This window comes from Callorhinchus milii, unplaced genomic scaffold, assembly GCF_018977255.1.
Source record: "Callorhinchus milii isolate IMCB2004 unplaced genomic scaffold, IMCB_Cmil_1.0 Scaffold21, whole genome shotgun sequence".
NCBI lineage: Eukaryota > Metazoa > Chordata > Chondrichthyes > Chimaeriformes > Callorhinchidae > Callorhinchus > Callorhinchus milii.
This window is the reverse complement of record NW_024704762.1, coordinates 3,229,014-3,241,282: the sequence shown is the minus strand read 5'-3', so window position 1 is coordinate 3,241,282 and position 12,269 is coordinate 3,229,014. Positions and strand designations below refer to the sequence as shown.

At 47.8% G+C, this 12,269-nt stretch overlaps 1 protein-coding gene across 3 annotated transcripts in view; it reads right to left on the bottom strand.

Annotated features, from left to right (window-relative positions):
• LOC103183552 (protein tyrosine phosphatase receptor type S) overlaps positions 1-12,269 on the bottom strand; it is a 145,487-nt gene that overhangs the window by 114,155 nt on the left and 19,063 nt on the right. The window lies entirely within an intron of this gene.

Here is a 12,269-nt window from a genome sequence, read left to right as displayed (position 1 = left end):
GAGAGATTGAAATGCGGTATTTCACAGAATCTATTCAAGAAGCCGAACAGTAACAACTATTCCAGTAACTAATACTAATCCTTGCATTTCATGCATTTGCCTATCATGTCAAAAAGTCTCAAAGCGCTTCACGGAGTTTTCTGCAAAGTGTAGTGACTGTGTATTTGTTAACGAACATGAAAGTTATTTGCCAACACTGTGGGTTGAAATCCCAAATTGTGACATTGACCTGCTAGTCCAGGCTGACACTCACTACATGGCAAAGCATTGTCCCACATCAGGTCTTTGAGCTCACAGTCTACACTGACACTAAAACAACAACAACTTGCATTTATATGGCGCCCTTCACATGGGGCAGGGTCTTGGAGCGATTGATAGTGGCAGAATCTGACGCCGAGCTGGGGGGAGGGAAGAGGTGACTGTAAGTGCGGTCGAAGAGGACGGTCTTCAGTAATGATCTAAAAGAGGGTAAGGAGGGGGCAAGGCGGAGGGATTGGGTGAGACAGTTCCGAAGCTTCAGGGCTCTGTGACTATAAATTTGTGGGTGAACGTAGCAGCTGATTTGCCCACAACCACCCACGAAGTGAATGAGTCATTTTATCTGGAGGATTGTTAGCCAGGACACAGGGGGAAAAATTCCCTTCTCTTTTCGAGTAACGCCACAGGATCTTTAACGTCCAACCTGAACAAAAGGACCTCAGTTTCACGTCTCATCTGAAGGATGGCACCTTCAGCAACGATCCCAGAGGTGCACTGGAGCATGCACTGGTTCAAGGTCCTGATAGGCCTTGAACCCACAACCTTCTGACAGAAAGTGGAGACTTTGAACCCCAGCAAACAGCATCAAACCAAATCAAACACAGTAACAGTCAAGCCCAATCCAAAGGCTGCACTTGTCCAAGTAAAATGCACCTTTGGCCATCTCCCGTCCTCATCCCTTCCATAAAATAAAAATTGAAAAAAAACAATTTGGTCACTCCATCCACGACTGTTTGTGGGACGCTGCTGTGCGCCATTGGCTGCCGTGTTTCGTCCACAAAATACACAGTCAATTCACTTTCCAGTGTACCCTTTGAGACGCCTCGAACACCTTGATAAGGCGCTGTATCAAATGCGAAGATTATTATTATTTTTACAGATTCGATACAACCTCAGACCCCTCCCGGTGTCCACGTGAGCTTTGCTAAGGTTTCTGAAACAGTTTCTTGAGGACAGCATCTTTTAGGCCTGTTCCGCTCACACGAGAAGCACTCAGGAATCAAAGAGGCCTGAAGAATGATTGTGGAACCGGAGGCTCGTTTCTCTGAAACAAAAGCCAGGAACCCTGACCAAGCCAACCTTTGCTGCTCTTATAATTCTCCCCTCGTTTTGGCATGACAGCACATCAGCAGCTCGCTGCGGAACAGGGATTTGAGGCCCTGTTGTTTGTGGCTGGAGGCTGTACATTAGAGAAGTGGAAACCTCTTTCTGGTTGTAATGATACTCTCAACATGACCTTTCCATTTCCAAGAACTTCTCCAAAGCCGGAGGCTTTCGACTCTGTGAGAATCACACACCGCTGGTCACTTTACCAGCAGACTTCACTATTTGATTAAAATCCACCTACAGACATTGTGTGTCTTGGCCCTTCCACCTACCCTGATTACCCCTCTTCCTCCCTCCATCTCCCCCCACACCCCACCCAACCAATGTGGCCAGATTTTTTTGTTGTACTATGCTTCAAAAAGCTGTCTAATTTCCAAAATTGTTAACGCAAACCTGCAAAACTTTGTTTTCCTCTCCCCTTTGAGGCCTTTTTGTTAGTTCCAAAAGCACTGACCTGAATTAGCCACTTGGCTACCCCACAGGAGGCAATATTGGGGTACATTTGCGCTGGTATTTGGTTGATTTTTGGGGGCCACCATCTGCCCTCAACTCATCTCAGAACGTGGGTGATGCTGGTGGGGTCGGTATCTAATGGTTGCCCTGAGAAGGTGGTCTTCTCTTTACATCGCTGTGGTCCTGGTGGTGAGGGTGGGTTGGGGAGTTCCAAGGGTTTGACCCGGCAACGACAAAGCAATCGGCAAGACAATAATAATAATAATCTTTGCATTTGAAATAGCGCCTTATCGTGTCTTCAAGATGTCTCAAAGGGCTTCACGGAATACAGTATACGTTAAAGTGAATTGACTGTGTACGTTGTGGGCAAACGAGATAGCTTCAAGCCGGTGTGATGAGTAACATAGGGGTGATAGTTTTCCAATAATACAACAACTCCTCCACGCAGGGAACACTGCACCATGGGGGAGCAGGGGGAGAGAGAGTGTAGCGCTGTTCTTGTTCTTTGGGTGGTAGAGGTCACAGGGCTGTGGAAGTTACTGACTTTATGAGTTACTGAACTGGCTATTATTGCCCCCTTCCTTACCTCCTTCAAGGCCCATCTCAAGACCCTCCTCTTCGATCACCCTCCTACCCCATCCTCCCCGCCCTCCACCCCTCCTGATCCCAACCTCCCAGCTTGGGAGCCCATCCTTGACTGGCCAGTGCTTTGGGACATTCTGGAGGAAAAATTCTCAGTCCCAAACCCTTCCTAACTGAAACGATCAGTTTCACCTCAGCCTTCCCCTTCCCTGATTAGACAAAGTACCTCTGTCCCCCCCCCCCACCCCCATGCAGCCTCTCCCCACCCCTCAATGCAACCTGGTCCCAGTGACAGAGACTCAGGGGAGCTGCTCAATGGAACAAGCTAAGCTGCCATCACTGGCTCCTTTCCATTGATTGTATGACAACTGACAGCTTATTCCCCGAAGGAGTTTCTTCCCACTTTCCCCCGAAGTGCGTTGGCCAAGGGCGAAACATTAGGCGAGTTTCCTTACTCCACACGCCTCTGTTTACCCAGCAGTAAGTAGGAACCAGTTGTTAGTGGATTGGCAGATCGCTTCCCGGGAATAATCCCTTAAAAAAAATTATAATTTGGTCATGCAATCCACGACTGTTTGGTGACGCTGCTGTGCGCATTTGGCTGCTGAGTTTTGCTCCTCAAATATACAGTCAATTCACTTTATAGTATACTCTGTGAAGCGCTTTGAGACGTCTCAATGACATGATAAGGCGCTGTATCGAATGCAAGGATTATTATTATTTTCTCCCACTACAACAATGGAACCTTCACCACCCCACACTTCCCCCCCCCCACCCCATTTCCCCACACCCCCACTTCCCCACCCCCATCGCCATCCCACTTTTTCTGGACTAAAGCACAGCTATTGAAGAAATTGCGATAGCTGATGAATCCGAATGAAGGAACAATGTGACAACGTGGGCTGTACAGTAACCAGATACTCATGTCTGAAGAGGTTCCAAGAACGTAATGGAGCGATTAAGGAGGAATCAATAAGAGGAGAGCAGGCGCACAGTGTGCACACCGCACATCCGCCTGTAGGAAAGTACATTGGATCAGTAAAACATCCGCAAATAAGTTGATGTGAAGGAAATTTAATAAGGAGCAAAATCCTGCCCACTAAATCCCACTAAATCCTACTTACTTTTATTACTTCCTCTCCTGTTGCAGCTAAATGATAGGATTGCAAATAAATTGAGTTAGAATAGAATATTTCCTATAGATATGAGGGCTTATTCGGATGCTTTGCACAGCAGCAAACCAGGCTGTGTTGCTAAAGCCAAAGTGCATTCTGAGCGGTGATTGGGAGGAGGCGGGGAGGGTATTATAATAATCCTTGCATTTGATATAACGCCTTTATGTTAGCAGGACCTCTTAAAAGTGCTTCACAGGATTTTACTATAAAGTGTACTGACCGTGCGTTTTATAGGCTCTCACTGGTAGACATGAAGTGAATGGTCAATTTGATCCGGGTGATTGATTGGTTGGTTGATTGATTGATTGATTGATTGATTGACTGATTGGTGGGTTGGCTGATTGATTGGTTGACTGCCAAGACAGTGGGAGAAACAGCAGTGTCCAGGCTGACGTTCCAGGGCGATGCTGGGGTGTGTACTATATAATCAGAGGTGTGGTCCTTCAGATGAGATTTCAAAACAAGGTCCCATCCTATGATCCTATTAGAAAAGAGAAGGGAATTTCTCTTTCCTGGTGTCCTGGCCAATTCTGCCCTCCTGCCCAGATAAAACATCTCATTCAAAACATAGTTGTTTGTAGAGTCTGCGTTTTGCTGTGTGCAAATTGGCTGCAGAGTCCATCTACAAAATACACAGTCACCCCACTTAACCACAATTTTTCTGAAACGCATCAAAAGGTTTTGATGTTACAGGCGCTGTATCAAATGTACTGAGTTATTGTTGTTATTATTGAGTGAGGAGGTTAGAGTTTGGCAGATTTTGAATCAACGCAGACAAAGAGCAACCCTTTACCATCAACAGAAAGAACACACTGATTTCCATCACGTTCCATCAGACCTCCTGAGCCTGTACTCCAACCATTGATGAGTCCAATAAAAGGGGCTCTTCACACAAGAGCAAATTACACATGCTCAGATTGCCTAGTCTCTGGCAGCTGGTAGCAGATTGCTACCATCCAATCGGCAGCCCCTTGATTACAACTGATTAAATAATCTGCTTCAAATCACCAGATGTTAGAAGGTTGGAGTTTTAGTTACCAGCCAGTCCATCACCCCAATCCCTGCCAGATTCCACTGGCTCTTCATCTCTGAAAGGTTCGACTTCGAGGTTCTCAGCCTCACATACAAATCCGGACACTCCCTTGTATCTCCCTACCTCTCTGACCTGCCTGGACCTCATTCCTCTGCTTGCACCGTTCGCTCAGCTAATGCAGGCCAGTTGGGTATCCCCAACCCCTTTGCACTACCATTGGTGACCGTACCTTCAGCCACTAACCTCTGGAACTCCCTGCCTCACTCCATCCGCCTCACTCCCCTCTTTATCTACCTTTAAATGCCACCTTAAGACCTACCTCTTTACCTGCGCCTGTGGTCACCTCCCTCTCCTGCTCAGTGGTCAATCCCACCACTGAACAGGGCTCTGAGATGCTCCCTGCGTGAAGAGAGCTGCATAAATAAACTCAAGTTGTTGCTGTTGTAAGGATTGGAGACGTGTCTGTATTTAATTAGGTTGCCTTTTGGGGGATGAGTTTTCAACTTGTCTCCGGCTTGAATGACGATGCGGGGAGGGAGGTGGAAGATGTAAATTAAAAATAAAAAAAAAATTGTTTGAATCCCAGGAAAGTTGGCTGAAGGAATATTCTTCGAAGGCTATCAATTTATCATTCCTCTTTATTGAATGTCACCCGTTGCAGATCTCCGAGGCCCAAACCGTCGAGAGTTCCCATTCACTGCCTGACAAATGTTCCCCGAGATTGTTCCTTCCGAGTCACTGATTTTTCGGTCACGCTTCCTAAGTCACCAGAGCCTGTGAGGATTTTCGTGGGGTGTTCATGATCCAACGGGGAAAGGAATACAAATCTCGCCAATTAGCCCCACTAATGGTCATTAACTGCATCAAGCTCGAACGGCTTCAAGATAGGTCGATCAAGCGCAGGGTGAGCTGTGCTCAGCCTGGCTCAGTCAGTAGTGCTCTTGCCTCGAGTCAGAAGGTTGTGGGTTCAAGCCCCATCTCAGGGCCTTGGAACTCACATAGCTGACGCTCCAATGCAGTGCTGGGGGGTGTGTGGAGCACAGAGGTGCCGTCCTTCGGGTTAGACTTTAAACCTATGACCCGTCTTGCCTGTTAAGGTGGATGTTAAAAAAAATCCCATGGCGCTATATGAATAGAGAAGGCAGTTTCCTCTCTCTCAGTGTCCTGCCCAGTAATCCCCTAGACAAAATTGGTCATTCGCTTTACAGCTGTTTGTGGGATATTACTGTGCACAAATTGGCTGCTGCGTTCACACACAAGCTACGCACAGTCACTACACTTCACAATATATCCTATGCGTCCCTCCTGCTGTGAAAGGTATAATATCAATTGTACTGTTGTTATTATCATCATCATCATCAGTGTCTTGTGATACAATTGGAAAAGAGATGGGAGTTTCCCACATTGTCCTGGTAGAAAGAGAAGCAATTAAATAATACGTGTGTGTGTGTGTGTATGTAGTTTGTGTAGATAAAAATATGGTTCCTCATTGTTTCAAAGGCTCATTAAACCAGATTGGAGGACTGAATGGCATGTTTTGGCCAAATGAGCACAAGATCTGGTTATTTTCAGTGTATTGTGGTACCCACCTAACACTGCTCCATCAACAGGCAAAAAAATACCCTCTCAAAATATGCTGACTGTCGTTGGTGAGGAGGGGAGGGGAGAAGGGAGAGAGAGAAAAAAAAATCTTATAAATGATTTAAAGGCTTTACAAACCAAGATTGCACTTTGGAAACTTTCCCAGACACACAACGTGCTGACTTGCACATTGCATTTCTGCCTCAAATTGTCCCGGGCCGACACAGTTGCTAAGGCAACGGCTAAAGACGGCTCTACATTGCAGGACAGCGCAGTGCGATTTTAATGAAAAAATGTTTCCTTTGATAAAGCGCTCCCCTCTCAGTGCGAGGAGAGAGGCGAGAGGAAGGTTTTATCAAAGGGAAAAAAACAATTCCTGGTAAAATGACACTTGCTCAAGCCCCGAAATTCCCACCCCGTCTTTGCCTGCGAGTCTATTTCCCTTCAAAAACCTCAAGCGCCAGTGAACTGTGGGCACATTCTCAAATCCAGTCCCAATTTGGAAATCAGTTTACTGCAACTCTTCAAACAAACTGGCTTCCAAATGACACAGTTCCACAGTGTGGTAGAGCACAGACATAGGCCATTTAGCCCCAGCAGTCCTTGTTGGTATATATTACTCCGCACAAGCCCCCATCCTTCCTAATCCCCCCTCCCACAACCCTCCCTTCCTTTCTTCCTCATCTATTCTCTGATTCCCCTCTTAGGTACATTGATGATGATAATAATTAATACAATAACAATCCTCGCATTTGATACAGCGCCAATAACACTGAAATGTCTCACCAGAGTGCTTTGCGTTAAATACTGTGAAGTGTACTGACTGTGTATTTTTTAAGCAAAGATGCCACCTCTCCGCGATGGCTCAAAGTGCCTCACAGGATAAAGATTCCAGGGCGCTGTTCGGAAAGAGAAGGGAGTTCCTCTCTCCCATGTCTTGGCCAACAAATCGCCTGAATAAAATTGGTCGGAGGGTGATCGAAGGCACGGTCCAAGAGGAGGGTCTTGAGACGGGCCTTGAAGGAGGCCGGGGAGGGGGTGAGGCGGAGTTCCAGAGGGTGGGGGCAGAGTGGCTGAAGGAAGGGGCAAGTGAAGCAGGTCGGAGCCCAGACTAATCGCTTCATCGTGCGGTTTGAGAAGACAATTCCATTTAATCCCAAACCTGTTCATTTTCTCCATAACCCGTTCCAATCAGCATTAGTCCGGACTCAACAAATTGCCTCCTTCGCGATGATACCTCGTGGTGTTCTCCATTCAGATTACGTGATGACTATGAATTTCTCTCACTCTCATACACCCTCAGCCTCTGTCTCTGTGTCTCTAAGGAATAAATAATAAACCGTTCCATGAAACACAGCACATTTACTGCTCTCACGTGCTCTCTGTCCCTTCATGACAATGCACATGTGCAAGTCTCTCTCTTTCTCACAAACCTCTCTCTGTGTGTTTCTCCTGGGGCTGCCTGTTCAGGTCTATGTCTGTGTCAAGTTCCAATCTTTGTGGCTCCAACCATCTCTGAGACTTACTGTCTCTCTCTCTCTCTCTGTGCCAAATCTCATCATTTCCCCTAATACCATCAGTGGACGAGCTTTCAGTCACTCTCGGTGGTTCTCTGCACCACATGCTCTCATCCTTCGCTTTTGAAACCTTTCCAAACTCTTTGAGAGTCAGGGAAGTTTCGCCCACAAAAATACACAGTCACTCCACTTTACAGTATATCCTTTGAGACTTCTCAACAATGTGATAAGGCGCTGTACATTTGCGCACTCCACCTCGCTAAGCCATTCCGGAACCTTGGGGTCTTGTTTCACCCTCAACTATCCTTTCTACCCCACATCTGTGCCATGACACCCTCTGCCTTCCCCCACCTCCGCAACATCGCCCGGCTCCGATACTGTCTCACACCGCAGGCCGCCAATACCCTCATAGGCCTTCATTACATAAAGGCTTGACTATGCAAACTCACTGCTTGTCGGCCTTCCCAACTCCTCCCTCCACAGGCTGCAGATCATCCAGAACTCTGCAGCCCGTGTCCTCTCCCTTACCAGGCTCCATGACCCTATCACCCCCATCCTTGCCCAACTCCACTGGCTTCCCATCACACAGAGGATGCAGTCCAAGATACTGGTCCTCATCTTCAAAGCCCTCCACGGTCTTGCTCCCGCCTACCTCTCGGACCTCCTAACCCTCTACCATTCTGTTCTCTCCCTCCGCTTAGCGATCTCTCTGCTTTCCCCACTGCCCTCTACCCTAACCCTAACCCCCACCCTGACACTCAGCTCGGGTCCGTAATTCTGTCTGTCCAGCACCTTGAGACGTCCTCCTGATGTGAAAGACGCTATACAAATGTAATTTTGTTGTTGTTGTTGCTGTATCAAATGCAACAATTATTGTTTTAAACCTGGCAGGACAACAACAACTTACACTTATATAGCACCCTCCACACAGAGCTATGGGGAGAGCGCGGGGTTGATTTGGATAGCTCTTTACAAAGAACTGGGTCAGACACGATGGGCCGAATGGCCGCCTTCTGTGCTGTATAATTCTATGATACTATCATTCTACGAAAGACAGACGTGTGTGCTATCGACTGAGCCAAGCTGATGTACATTTTGCCTTGCTCCGTCTTCAAAACCCTCCTAAAAAGGACACGGCGTACTTTTAGAGCGGGGTTTCGATGTGCCGAAGGGAAATCTAACAAAGGAATCCTTTAAGGAATACCTCAAATGAACGCAGAGTTGGAGGAGTGTAGAAATGTGGGGCTCGAGAGAGGTGCTGGGTGCACGGAGGGAGCCTGGTGCAGGGGAAGAGACAGTCTTGCACATTGAATGCGTTACCAATCATTTATAATTTAACACAAGAGCGATCGACTGATAACCCTCCAAACCACAGAGCGGTTTAAATCCATTTGTGTGTGCAATTGTACGAAGGTTAGAAGCAGTTATGTAGACAATTCAGTTGCACTGAGCTCTCGTGGGTTCATTCAGGGGGTTCCTACAGAGTCTGGGTGCAGCGCCAACCAGAGAGCGCTTTCAGCCACTACCCCCCCAAAATGCTGGAACACTCTCCCTCTATCTCTCCGCCTTGCCCGCTCCAGAGGAGTGGTGGTGGGGTTGGGGGGGGCGGGAGGGAGGGAGAGAGGGAGGGAGGAGAGAGTTATCTGGAAGGGTGATTGAGGCCTAAACACGGGGAGTCATTTAAAAAACAATTTGATGCTGAAGGGAAGATGGTCGAATGGGTATTCTGCAAGATCACAAGATTGATTTGCACGAAGAAGACCCTTCGCGAATCTCACTTGATCTCACCCTTCTAGAACCACCCACCCTACCGTGTCCTTCCTTCACAGGATCGAAAAACATTTTCGACCAACCAAATATACAGTCACTACACTTTGCAGTGTTTTCTCTGAAGCTCTTTGAGACGTGTCAAAGACGTGATAATAAGGCGCTATATCAAACGCAAGAATTAATATTATTATTGATTATTATTATTATCAAGCTGCTCTGTAAATGAGTCCAGTGTCCCAGCCCAAAGCACCTTCCCAGGAATCAAACGGGTCGACCTTACGATCCTGAAGATCCTGGGATTTCTGGTTGACCAGTTGCCTTGGCAAACAAGAGCTCAAGATTCTCCATCTGTTACTGAAGTCCAGGTAAAATAATTCCGTCTGCTGACATCATTTGTCTCCTCTCCCCAGCCTCCTCCACATCCACCTCTCGGCTCAGCTAATTGACATGACAATCTCTCCTATCTCGGTCTCCGTCTCCCGGACACACGGCTAAACCATTCAGCGAGTGGCGCTGGGACTTCTTGGTTGGACGGTATCTCAAGGGGGGAAATCTGCAGCTGGGCCTGAGCAGATCGCTGCGGAGAATAGGCTAGACTTTATCCCTTCTGGTCGCAATCACCCAGAGCCACAATCACCCAAATCAAACATCAATCAAGAGAAATAAATCTCTTACTCCGTCACTTTAAAGGGACAACTGTGAGGATATTTAATGCTTTACACGTGTGTCAGCCTGGCTCAGTGGACAGCACTCTCACATCTGAGTCAGAAGGTTAAGGGTACAAGCCACATGAGGGGATTTGGGACATATATTCTGAGCAGACACTCCGACACCATTGGGGGGGGAGAGGCGGAGAGGAGAGGGGAGCATTGTATTGACAGAGACACCGTCCTTCAGATAAGACGTTAAACCTGACTGTCTGTTCAGTGGGTGGTAAAGATCCCATGGCACTATTCGAAAAGAGAAGGGAGTTTCTCCCATGTCTTGGCCACAAATTCCCCAAATAAAATTGGTCACTCACGTTCTGGGTGTTTGCAGGACATTGCTGTGTGCAAATTGGCTGTTATGTTTGCCCATGCATACACAGTCGCTATAATAATAATAATAATCCTTGCATTTGATATAGCCCGTGATCACGTCTTCTAGACATCTCAAAGCGCTTCACAAAATATACTGTAAAGTGAATTGACTGTATATTTGTGGGCGAAATGCGGCAGCCAATTGTGCACAGCAGCGTCCCCACAAACAGTCGTGGATTGAAGTGACCAAATTATTATTGTTTTTTTTTCTTGAGGGATTATTGTCAGGCGTGTGGAGTAAGGGAACTTGACCAAGGTTTCGCCCTGCTGGGAATTGAACCCAGGTCTCTCGTTTGCGAGGCGAGTGCTCTAACTAACCACTGAGCTACAGGACTCCACAAATGTTCGCCCATGCATACACAGTCACTACACCTTACAGTATATCCTGTGAAGCGCTTTGAGACTTCTCACCCTATATGAAAGTCGCTGTAAGAAATCTAAGGATTATTATTATTATTATTGTTATTATTATTATGTACTGAAACATATTAGCTGGGACGCTATGTCGTTCACAGAGACTGACAGTAACAGCGCTAATCGTTGCATTTGACATCGAACCTTTGATATCACGTCAACAGAACATCTCAATGTCTCAAAGCGCTTCACAGAACTTACTGTAAAATGTCGTGACTGTATTTATAGATGAAGTTGCCAAAAAGGGAGGGAGGGAGGGAGGGAGGGAAGGAGGGAGGAGAGAGAGAGAGAGAGAGAGAGAGAGGAGAAATGGATTGAGAGATGAAGGGAGAGATGAGAGAGAATTTGGAATATCTCGGCACCTGGAAGCTGCCTGGCTGCTGTGTGTGGGGGATGGCGGTGGGGGGTGGATGGCTGGGAGCTGCGAGGGGCCTGGGTAATTACGCTCCGATCTCAGCTGGAATGTGACAGCTTCACAAGGACACGGAATAAAAATAACATGGAAACGGCTTGACTGGATGGTGAACCTGCCACCCCTGGCCGCCTGCGGCAGGTGATGTTTACCAACAGTGTGAGCGTGATGGATGTGGGGACGGGGGGGGGGAACGGGGGTGGGGGGAACGGGGGGTGCAAGAGAACCAGTGAGGGCAGTCTTTCCCCCCCTCTCCCCCCCCACCACCACCCACTCCCTCGAGAGCACTCGTCTGGGAGAAACAAAGGCAGATTTTTGCCGTGGGAAAGCAGCTGGTTGTTTGTGGCTGATGGTTGGCGAGGTTGAAGGTGTGGCTTTCCTCATTGTTCAGCCTCTAAGGGCTGAAGTACACCTCAGCGCTAGACGTGTAGACAACGCTTGTCGTCTCAAGCCCTTCCCAGCTCCCCACACAATGATGTAGTCCTGTAGCTTAGTGGTTAGAGCACTCGCCTCACAAGCGAGAGGACCCGATTTCGATTCCCGGGCGGGGCGAAACCTTAGGCGAGTATCCCTAGTCCACACGCCACTGTTTACCTGGAAGTTACTCGATTGTCGGATTGCGTTCGGGGGGAGGGGGGGGGGGTTAGGGGAGGGGGGGGGGGGTAATAATCCCTCAAACAGCTCCCAACCTTAATCCACTGCCTGCAAAGGCTGAGCCACATCAGCAGTAGGCACGTGCAAACCTGGTCTATATCAGCTTTCGGGAAGGATTAATTGTTCCTGAAAAGGGCCCCGGCTGAACAGAGAGGCTTTAACCAAGTCTGGAGAAATCATTTGGTAACAACAGGCATCTCTTTAGACAACGCAGATGGTTGACGGACCCGTGGG